Source organism: Mastomys coucha, unplaced genomic scaffold, assembly GCF_008632895.1.
Source record: "Mastomys coucha isolate ucsf_1 unplaced genomic scaffold, UCSF_Mcou_1 pScaffold1, whole genome shotgun sequence".
In the NCBI taxonomy this organism is placed as follows: domain Eukaryota; kingdom Metazoa; phylum Chordata; class Mammalia; order Rodentia; family Muridae; genus Mastomys; species Mastomys coucha.
This window is the reverse complement of record NW_022196891.1, coordinates 28,699,976-28,711,211: the sequence shown is the minus strand read 5'-3', so window position 1 is coordinate 28,711,211 and position 11,236 is coordinate 28,699,976. Positions and strand designations below refer to the sequence as shown.

At 45.3% G+C, this 11,236-nt stretch overlaps 1 protein-coding gene and 1 pseudogene across 4 annotated transcripts in view; both read right to left on the bottom strand.

Annotated features, from left to right (window-relative positions):
* Lemd1 (LEM domain containing 1) overlaps positions 1 to 11,236 on the bottom strand; it is a 32,567-nt gene that overhangs the window by 3,113 nt on the left and 18,218 nt on the right. The gene's annotated exons all lie outside the window — the stretch shown is intronic.
* Positions 9,880 to 9,998, bottom strand: LOC116072002 (annotated as a pseudogene).

Here is an 11,236-nt window from a genome sequence, read left to right as displayed (position 1 = left end):
GCTGACAGGAGCCTGATATAGCTGTCTCCTGAGAGGCTCTGCCAGTGCCCAACTAATACAGAAGTGGATGCTCACAGCCATCCATTGGACTGAGCACAGGGTCCCTGACAAAGGAACTAGAGAAAGAAGCCAAGGAAATGAAAAGGGTTTGCAGCCCCATAGGAGGAACAACGATATGAACTAACTAGTACCCTCAGAGCTCCCAGGGACTAAACCACCAACCAAAGAGTACACATGGTGGGACTCATGGCTCCAGCAGCATATGTAGCAGAGGATAGCCTAGTCGGTCAATAGGAGAGGCCCTTGGTCCTGTGAAGGCTCTATGCCCCAGAGTAAGGGAATGCCAGGGCCAGGAAGCGGGAGAGGGTGGGTTGGTGAGCAGGGGAGAGGGGAGGGAATAGGGTTTTTTTGGGGGGGGGAGGGGAAACCAGGAAAGGGGAGAACATTTGAAATGTAAATAAAGAAAATATCTAATTAAAAGGGGGGGTAATCTTTGGGGACTAGAGAAATGACTCAGCAGTGAAGAGCACTCACTGTTCTTACAGAGGACCTGTGTTATAGCACTTACAGCAGGTGCATGTGAAATCTCTCTCTCTCTCTCTCTCTCTCTCTCTCCCTCTCTTTCTCTCTCTCTCTCTCTCCCTCTCTTTCTCTCTCTCTCTCTCTCTCTCTCTCTCTCTCACACACACACACACATACACACACACACACACATACACACACACACATAAAAATGAGAAAAAAGTAAGTCTTTTTAGAGTTAAAGATATGTCCTTGATGGCATTATACTTTTGTGTAGATGTGTGCATGGAGTAAGTCCCTGTATTGACACATTGGATGCATGGGTGGGGTGCCTGTGCAAACTGCACTAACGGTTGGTGCTGCCAGAGGCCGACATCCGCTCCCTTCCCCACTTGCTCTCCTCCCATGTGTGTTGAGGCCCAGTCTCTCTCAGGAACCCATAGCTCACTGATTCAGCCAGTCTGCTCCAGGGATCACCTGTCTCTGCTCCCCAAGTGCTGGGGTTTCAGGTACAGGCCATCATAGCTTCCCAGCATTTACTATCTATGTGGGTGCCTGACCTCTGACTCCTGACCTATACTTGTGTTGCAATTTACCCACTAAGCCACCTTTCCAGCCCATATTTTCCAATAAAATGAAAATCTGTAGCCTCTTGTTCCTCGTTTGTGAGACAGATCTGTCACGATCCAGACATTAACATACACAGACGATTAAAACAGATCCTGGTGTGGAATAAATATTCAATAAATATTGCTAATAACTGTGTTCATTATTGTTAATTCCTTTTTTTTAAAAGATTTATTTATTATTATAGGTAAGTACCCTGTAGCTGTCTTCAGACACACCAGAAGAGGGTGTCAGATCTCATTACAGATGGTTGTGAGCCACCATGTAATTGCTGGGATTTGAACTCAGGACCTCTAGGAAGAGCAGTCGGTGCTCTTACCAGCTGAGCCATCTCATCAGCCCCACGTTATTGTTAATCCTGAAGCAGAAATACACGGAGGTCCATGACTCAGGGACTGGAGTTTCTAGTTGTTTGCTGGTCACTAAAGCCTCCACCGAGGCAGGCTCCAGGACCTCGTCTGGAAAATTCGAAGAGTGAAATTCGGGACAACAAAGGGTAAATTTCTAAAATCTTTTACTATACAGAAAGCTTAGAGTACCACATCTTAAATTTTATCTTCATACCCACAGAGAAGTGTGGCTACCACCCCTCATCAAAGAAGAGACCGTGACAACCAATAGAGACCATCCCAGAAAGCCACAGCTGGACACAGCGTGGAGATGAACAGATTGTGGGAACCCGGCTCCAATAGATACATCTACATCGTGACTCCTGCATCCGCTGGCTGCTGAGGGACATCTCAGAAGAGCTAATAAGAGTCAGGTTACCAGGAACTCTGCTGTGAAACCGTCTTTCATGGAAATGGCTGCACAAACAACGCGGAAGCCGTGGCGACATCAATAAACAGGCTGACACACACACACAAGAAAGGGAGCATCCTGTGGGGTCACACCCCTGGACGAGGAGCTACAGACGACGGCTGAGTGCTGAGAGAGGAGGAGCTACTAGCCTATGGGCGAGCTCCCTAATCAATAATCCAATACAAAGTGGGCCTCCAAACCATACACACACAAACAACAAAACGGACTCAGCGGGTTGTATTCATTCCTTTTTGCACACGTTACATATATCTATCCGTGGAACAATAATGATTGGGGAAGGAGAGGTTATCAATTTGAGAGTAGTGGGGAGACAGACACGGAAGGAGTTGGACAGAAAAGACTGGGGAGGGGCTGGAAGAAGGGAAGGGAACCAGAAAGTGATCTAGTGATATTTTAATTTTAAAAGTAAAAAAGCAGGGCTGTGGTGGCACACGCCTTTAATCCCAGCACTTGGGAGGCAGAGGCAGGTGGATTTCTGAGTTGGAGGCCAGCCTGGTCTACAGAGTGAGTTCCAGGACAGCCAGGGCTACACAGAGAAACCCTGTCTCAAAAAAACAAAAACAACAACAACAACAACAACAAAGTAAAAAAGCAAAAATGTAAAAGAACTTATTCCAGAAAGAGGCCTTCAGAAGAAGGTGCCTGGAAGGTCTGATTAGCATCCTGTGGGAGGAGCCCCTAAAGGGAGCTGTCCCTGAGCTGTGTGTGTGTGTACAGAGGGGGTTTTCCGTCTGTGCCCAGCTCCCTCACCCAAGCAGTAAGGTGGTCACAAGCAGCTCACACACTGCTCACCAAGTTAGGGGCGTGGCCATGCTTTGAAGTCCCTGCTCCATAGGTGATGACCTTGGCTGGCCTGTTAACAGCTAGCCTTGGCCACTGTTGCTGATCCTGACCTTGGCAGGGTCTGCCAGCCATCAGCTGAAGGCAGCTGCAGCTCTATTGGTAAGCTTATATCTGGCTCCTTGTCTGGGGTGGCCCTCCTGCCTGGAATAGGTGGAAACTTTTCACAACGGTTTTTACCTACAATTTAGAGTATGTAGAAAAGGCAACAGATGCCTACATGTGCCCTGCAGGTACAGGCTTTGGACAGAGCTCTGGCCTTCTGCCTCCTGGTCACCTAGGCTACCTCACACCCAACTGCAAGTCTTTTTATTTCCCATCCCTAGTGTTTCCAAACTGACTTTTTAAACAGTAACACCAGTTTTTACTGTAATAATGACCTGTTACTGGTTTTTTTTTTTCTTCCTCCCTGTTGTGGTGCTTGTCTTGTATCAGGATCAAGTTTTCTCTCACTTGTCCATAGTTATAATTTAGTCTGGGTCTATTATTTGGGAATTTTTTGAAAAAGATTTATTTATTATATATACAGTATTCTGCGTGTGTGTGTGTGTGTGTGTGTGTGTGTATGCCTGCAGGCCAGAAGAGGGCACCAGATCTCATTAGAGATGTTTGTGAGCCACCATGTAGTTGCTGGGAATTAAACCTAGGACCTTTTGGAAGAGCAGTGAGTATTCTTAACCACTGAGCCATCTCACCAGCCCTTGTTCTTGTTCTTGTTCTTGTTTTGTTCTAAGACAGGGTTTCTCTGTGTATCCCTGGCTGTCCTGGAACTCGATCTGTAGACCAGGCTGGCCTCAAACTCAGAGATCCACCTGCCTCTGCCCCCTAAGTGCTGGGATCAAAGGCCTGCGCCACCACCACCTGCATATTAACTCCCACCCACCCAACACAGGTCCTGTGCACCCCAGACTCACAGAGATCTGCCTGTTGGCCATGCTCCCCTCTCCTGATAAGGCTGGTAGTCCACTCTGGAGATGGACTGAGACACAGAAAGGTTAGGACCCCCGAGTGGAGTCATCCAATATCATCAGTGGAGAGAATCCTGTACTCGAACGTGGAAGCAATCTCCTCCATGCCTCTCAGCTTCTAAGACTAACTCCTGTAGGAATCTTTTTTTTTCTTTTCCCAAGACAGGGTTTCTCTGTGTATCCCTGGCTGTCCTGGAACTCACTCTGTAGACCAGGCTGGCCTCAAACTCAGAAATCCGCCTGCCTCTGCCTCCCAAGTGCTGGGATTAAAGGTGTGCGCCACCACTGCCTGGCTTCCTGTAGGAATCTTTATTACTCTTATCCACACATGCTGATCCTTTCTCTGTATTCTAAGGCCCTAACCTATTAGTGTTATAGCATATTTAAGGAACACTTTTATTTGCCTACTCAGAAAACATGTGTTTTTTTTTTTAAAGGCTTACTTATCTATTCATTTAATGTATACGTATACATTTCTGAATCTATGTATGCACACTATGTTTGTACCTTGCAAGAAAGCCAGAGGAAGATGTTAGATTCCCCTGGAGCTAGAGACAATTATGAGCCACTGTGTGGACGCTGGGAGATGAACCCAGGTCCCTTGGAAGAAAAGCAAGTGTTCTTAACCCCTGAGCCACAGACAGCTAAGCAGGAAAAGACACTGTGTAAGCACTCCATTAGCTGAACCTTGGTCAGTTGGCTCTTACAGAGCTGTGTCCTGTTTCACTTGTCACCTGAAATCCTGGTATTTGAACAAGAATAGGCCTCACACCACCATTGTGCTGTCTGAGGCCTGGAGCAAACAGCCAGTCACTGACAGAAGAAGGAGACTAGCTACCTCAACAAAACAATAACCCAAAACCAACCTAGTGGACATCCAACCACAAGACCAAGAGGCTGGACCTGGGTGTGTGTCACATGGGACCACAGAGGGGAGACTGGCTTCCTGGGGTTACCACAGCAAAATGCCTTGGTCTCTGAATGCTGTCATGATGCTCACGTGAGCATCTAACTCTGGTGACTAGACTGTCACAGGACCCATCAGCAGACCCAAGGACTTTGGCCTGATAGGGCAAGGAGATATGAACCCCACCTAGTTCTGACCACAGCCATGGGAAGGTTGTAGCCTGTCTGCCACACCTTCTCTGTCCTTCCCAGAGAAGAGCCCTTACCAGTGGCCCAGATGCCCAAACAGGGCCTGCAGCTGTGTCCCTCTCTCCTCGTGGGCCTGCTGGGTCAGCCACCTCCCAAGCAAAGCCTCTCAGGGACAGGGACTCCCCCACGGTTCCCTCAGCCATGCATGTTCAGCAAGAGGCATTTCGTGCTGTTCCCAGGGGTGCTGGAAAAATCTCATTGCTGAGCAAATTCCATTTTTAAAAGCCTTTGATTTAGAGAAAAATTTACATACACAAAAGTAGACAATAGGGTAAGTAGCCTCCGCACCGCCTATCGCACAACACATTTTCTCTTGAGGTTAGAAATAGGAATGTTTAATAAAGCACGTATGATAAAAGTCTATTGCAAAATAAAATTATAGGATTTCACAGCTCTTAGGCAATCAAATACTCCTGCCTTCTCTTCCTGTCCTAATAGTTTTAGCTCCTTTGTTTCTTTCCTTCCCTTTGTATTGAGATGACATCTGCAGTGTTGCCCAGGATGGTCTGAATCCCTGGACTCGAGCCATCCCCGAGCCTGAACATCTCCTGACAAGCTGGTTTACAGGTGTGGAACACTATGCTTGTCTACCCTAATTTTTTGTTTTGAGACAGGGTCTCCCTATCTAGCTTGGGCTGTCCTGGAACTTACCATGTAGACTAGGTTGGCCTTGAATTCATGGAAATCCCCTTATCTCTGCCTCCCGAGTGCTGGTCTAACCTATTTTTTAATAAGTTGTACATATATATGTGTGTATATATATAATGTGTATATATTGTATATATTATTCATATATAGAGTTCTTGCATAGTATGTAAAGGGTGGACATTTTTTCCAATAGAGAGTGGTTATCACTTGCCCACTTGATGGTGAGCCCTCAGAACCACTACTAATCTACTAATAAAGTTATAAAGCTGTATCTCAGGAATGGGGCTACCGAAATGTCAACTGGCAAAGAGAAGAAAATCTAATGCAAACAGCAGTGTCATCTGTCCATACTCTGGATCGAGACAAATAAGTCTAGCAGGAAATGACAAGACCAGAGCAGGTTTTGCAACAATTGGCATCTTATTGTTAGCTGTCTACACTATTAGCTGATTTATATTTCCTTCTCTTTCTTCCTTTTTCTTTTTCTTTGAGACAGGACTTAGCCCTGGCTGTTCTGGAACTCATTCCATAGCCTAGGCTGTCCTGAAGCAGAGAGATCTGTTGGCTCTGCCTCCCAAGTGCTGAGATTAAAGGCATCACTACCACCACTCGGCTTTAGAGTTCATCTTTTTTTAAAAGAATTGCTTATTTATTTTATGTATATGAATAGACTGCAGCTGTCTTCAGACATATCAGAAGAAGGCATCAGATCCCATTACAGATGGTTGGGAGCCACCATGTGGTTGTTGGGAATTGAACTCAGGACCTCTGGAAGAGCAGTCAGCGCTCTTAACTACCAAGCCATCTCTCCAGCCCTATACTTCTTCCTTTTAAAGATCCCTTTTAATGTTATACTTTGATCTCCACCATAAACACCATTTACAATGTAACAAAAATATACTAAAGTTCATTACAATAGTGACTGAGCCAGGGTAGATAGATACGCTAGAGAAATAGAATGTTTTTGGTTCCTTTTCAATTTTTATTTTTATTTGATATGAGGTCCCACTACGTATCTGCAGCTGACCTGGAACACATTATGTATAGTAGGCTGGCCTTGAACTCGCGGACTGCTGCAATTAAAGGCATGCACTACCCTGCCCAGCATATATGTCTATGCTTCTCTCTTGCTGTGTCCAGGGCTGAGATCTATAAAACAATCAGAGTCTAGCGAAGCCCTGGGCACAGCAGAGCACACTCGGAATGGCAGAATGGCAGTACATGAGAGGCTGAGGCAAGAGCATCCCTTCAAGGTCAAGGCCAGACCAGACTGTATATGGACAACTTTTTTTTTTTTAAGATCTATTTATTTATTATATGTAAGTACACTGTAGCTGTCTTCAGACACTCCAGAAGAGGGCATCAGATCTCATTACGGATGGTTGTGAGCCACCATGTGGTTGCTGGGATTTGAACTCAGGACCTTTGGAAGGGCAGCCAGTGCTCTTAACCACTGAGCCATCTCACCAACCCTTGGACAACTTTTTTTAAAGACAGGGTCTCTTTATGTAGCCCTGGCTGCCCTGGAACTTGTTTTATGAGGCTGGCCTAGAACTCACAGGTATCCATCTGCCACTGCCTCTGTGCTGGGATGGAAATTGTGAGCCACCACCTTGCTGGAGAACAAACAAAAAGAGAGAGAGGTGTGGAGCAGAGAGAATTGTGGTCTCCCCTACTTCTTCGATCTCTTCACTACACCCCTGCACGCAAGGCAAAGAATCCTGCTTATCAGGAGCCCAGTGTTGACCATGGCTGTCAGGATAAATACAAGAAGTCAGAGATGTGCCGATACAATAAGCCACATGCTCTCTGTGTAATGCTAGCTGTAAAAATAAACGCCGTGTCAAGACTAGTCTCTGAGGAGGGGCTTCTATAGAGCTTGTCCACAGATAAGGAGACAAAAGCACAGAGCATGCCAGCAGCTTGCTCTGGTGACGTAGCTGGTTAGGGGAGCGTGCCAGGAAGTGGCCCAAGCTGCCCAGCTGAGTCCTTGCTAGGCATCAGTGTACCAGGCAATGTGACAGACAGTGCAGCTCCGTCAGGCAGTTAGATACAGTACGTCCCGAACATCTATTATCTTGGGTTTGCAGTGTGCCTCAATTCCCTTAGTCCTTCTAGGATCCCAGGAACTAATTATGGACTCTATTTTGTGGACGAAGAAATAGAAACTCAAGACATTAAATGATGGGTGCTAACTCGATCAATAAAGGGCTAGTTAGATTGTGAAGTTGGGTTCTGTTCTTTCTTGTTTGTTTTTTGGTTTTGTGGCACTAAGTCTAGAAGCCACAGCCTCGGACAGGCTGGGAAAAACTTCCCGCCTGAGCTCAGCGGCCAAGCTTGACACTTCCATCTTAAACCCAGATATAATGGCTTCAGACCTTTAAAGTTCTTTTTTTTTTTTTTTCCCCAGCTAGGAAAATTTGTCATTGAAAACATGTCAAACCATTTCTTAAAACTTTCCATTAATTAGTAAATTATAAAACCATTATTTCCCTGTGGAAGCACTGTATGTAGCCATTAGTTCTGCTCCTGGGCATATCTGGAATTTCTGAGAAATAAGCCTTTTTCTTAAGATTTTTTTCCAGGTGGACTACTTTGTACTAATTCTGAGCACTTAAGTATATCATATTGACTCTGAAAGCAGATTGTATGTTAGATAGTATGTAAGATACAGAGTCACATTGTGTTATATTCTAATTAACTACAAAACGCTGGGCTTAGCTAGCATCTAGGGTCAGAATGAACAATAATCAGCCTGCAGTCTCCCTAAAGTCGTTTTGCGTGGGGCAGGAGAGCCGGTGGGGTGGTCACTATGGCTACCACCCAGCCCCAGATCTAGGGCTTTGAGTTGGCCCACCCCAACATCGAACCCATGGATGAACTTTCCAGCCTGTTGAGGGGCCAGTCCTGTAAAACCAAACCTGCAGGATCTCCATGACACAGAGCAGCGACAGGATACCCTGTGGGAGTCTCCGTCCCCGTGTTGATAATGAGCAAAGCCAGAGACCTGGAACAGGGCTCATTGCAATGAACATTTGCAAGTAAAGCTGTTTGGGTAAAAGGGTATATACTGTGGGACACACTGCAGCTTCCATGTGAGATGTTGTTGTTGTTGTGTTTTGGGGGATGTTATAAGTGGGGAGGACAGATATGGGAGGGGTGTGGAGTTGAGTGGGGTGTATGGTGAGAAATTCACAAAGAATCAGTAAAAAGTTAAAAAAAAAAAAAAAAAGAATAGAAGCGGCTCTACCAGAGGGCCAGCGTTTGATTCCCAGCACCTATGTCACAACTATTGTTAACTCCAGCTCCAGAGGAGCCAAAGTCTCTGGACTCCATAGAATCTACATACAACACCCCCCCCCATCATTCCCCCTGCACATAATTAAAAATAAAAATAAAAAGCTCTTTTTAAAGAAAAATTGCAATTGATTTTTAAAACATGGTCTAACTTGACTAAAGCCATCACTAACTGACTACAGAGAAGCACAAGATTGCATTCCCAAATGTTTTTTATACCTTGGACACAAAGCCAACCAAATTTTTGCAGGCTGGCACCCCGAATTACAGACGTGAAGAAAAGAACCGGGCAAATTCCTGCTCTCTCTCGTTCTTGTTTTTCTTGCCCTTGCTCTTGGGAGAACCAGGATGCTCTAGGATTTGGACATGGCAGTCTCTCCAACTGAAACATCATACCGTTACTGACCCCCCCCATTCATTAATGCGATATATGTATATGACTTAAATGTAGAATCAGACACTTTCATAGATGATGTAGCAAACCTGAAGTTATGACCAGTTAGCCCTCAGGGAGAGCAACACAAAATGCCCTCCTGATTTAGAGCTCTTTAAAATTGGGTTTCCGGGCAGTGGTGGCCCATGCCTTTAATCCCAGCACTTGGGAAGCAGAGGCAGGTGGATTTCTGAGTTCGAGGCCAGCCTGGTTTACAGAATGAGTTCCAGGACAGTTAGGGCTATACAGAGAAACCCTGTCTTGAAAAACAAACAACAACAACAAACAACAAAAAGAAAAAAAGTTGGGTTAATCCTAGCCCTGGGGAGGAAGGGGCAGATCAATCTCTGTGAATTTGAGTCAACCTTGTCTATGTTGTAAGTTTCAGGACAGCCAGAGCTATATAGTGAGTCCTTGTCTCAAAAACAAAACAAATGAACAAAAAATTGGGTTCATCCCAAATCCCTGATTTACTACCATAATTATAGTGAAAGTTCTCATAATAACACCACACCTTTACTTTACTGGGTTTACCTGAATCTTCTTCTTCCTTTTTTTTTTTTTTTAAGCCTACAGCCCCTGGTACTCCCAGGAGGTCTCCCATCCAAGTACTAACCAGGCCGGACCCTGCTTAGCTTCCAAGATCAGATGAGATTGGCCACGTTCAGGGTGGTATGGCGGTAGGGTACCTGAATCTTCTTAAAAGCAAGTTTCATTTAGAAGGTAAATGCATGCTTGTAATGGTAGCACTGGGAAGGTAGAAGCTAGAGAATGAGTTCAAAGCCAAGGCAGGCTACGTAGCAAGGGCAATGCCAGTCAGGGACAAGCGTTTGGATCCCAGAATCCACATAATAACAAGCCAGGCTTGGTCCCACACATGACAGTAACCGAAGCAAATAAGACAGGAGGATCGCTGAGGCTTCCTGCCCTACAGCCTAGCCAAAAGAACTCAGGCTCCAGCTTCGGGGAGAGACAGCTTGCCTCAAAGAAACACAGCAGAGAGTAACAGAGGAGGGCATTTGGCACCTCCTCTCCGTTCTCGACTTGTGCACAATCCCACACACACTACACTCCCCCACCCCATACAATGAAAATCGATCAATCAATAAGAATAATGTAACACTATGTAGCAACCAAACAGATGCAATAGCACATGTTTATAGTTCTAGTACTTGGGAGGTGCAGCAGGAGGGTCAACAGTTCAGGCCAGCCTTGGGTGTAGAGCAAGTTCAAAGCTATGCTGGACTGCTGAGACCTTGTGTCCTTAAAACCAAAATCTTATGTAGCAGGGCTTGAGGGTGCATGCCTGTAACCCCAGAACTCTGGCAGTGGAGGCAGAGCAACATCAGTAAAGTCAGTTAGTCTGTGTATTCAGATCTCATCTGAGAATACCAAAGCACGCCTCTAATCCCAGCACTTGGGAGGCAGAGGCAGGCGGATTTCTGAGTTCGAGGCCAGCCTGGTCTATAGAGTGAGTTCCAGGACAGCCAGGGCTACACAGAGAAACCCTGTCTTGAAAAACCAAAAAAAAAAAAAAAAAAAAAAAAAAAAAAAAAAAAAAAAAAAAAAAAAAAAAAAAGAAGAAGGAAAGAAGAGAAAGAAAGAAAGAAGAGAAAGGAAGGAAGGAAGGAAGGAAGGAAGGAAGGAAGGAAGGAAGGAAGAAAACCAAAAGCAAGCTTTCTAACTTGGACTTGGAACAATGGTTCATAAAGAGAAGAGCTGATCTGCCACTGAGAGGGTGATGTAAGAATGTCCGTGGAGTAAACTTCCAGAAGTGTGATCCCCAAGAATGGAAGAAATCCAGTCATCTTCCATGAAAGATACAGAGTTTCCAAATGGTGCATCCATACAGGCTCAGCAAAAGCTGACTAGGACAAAGAAACAATGTCCCATATCATATCATACCTGTGAACATTTCTCAAAA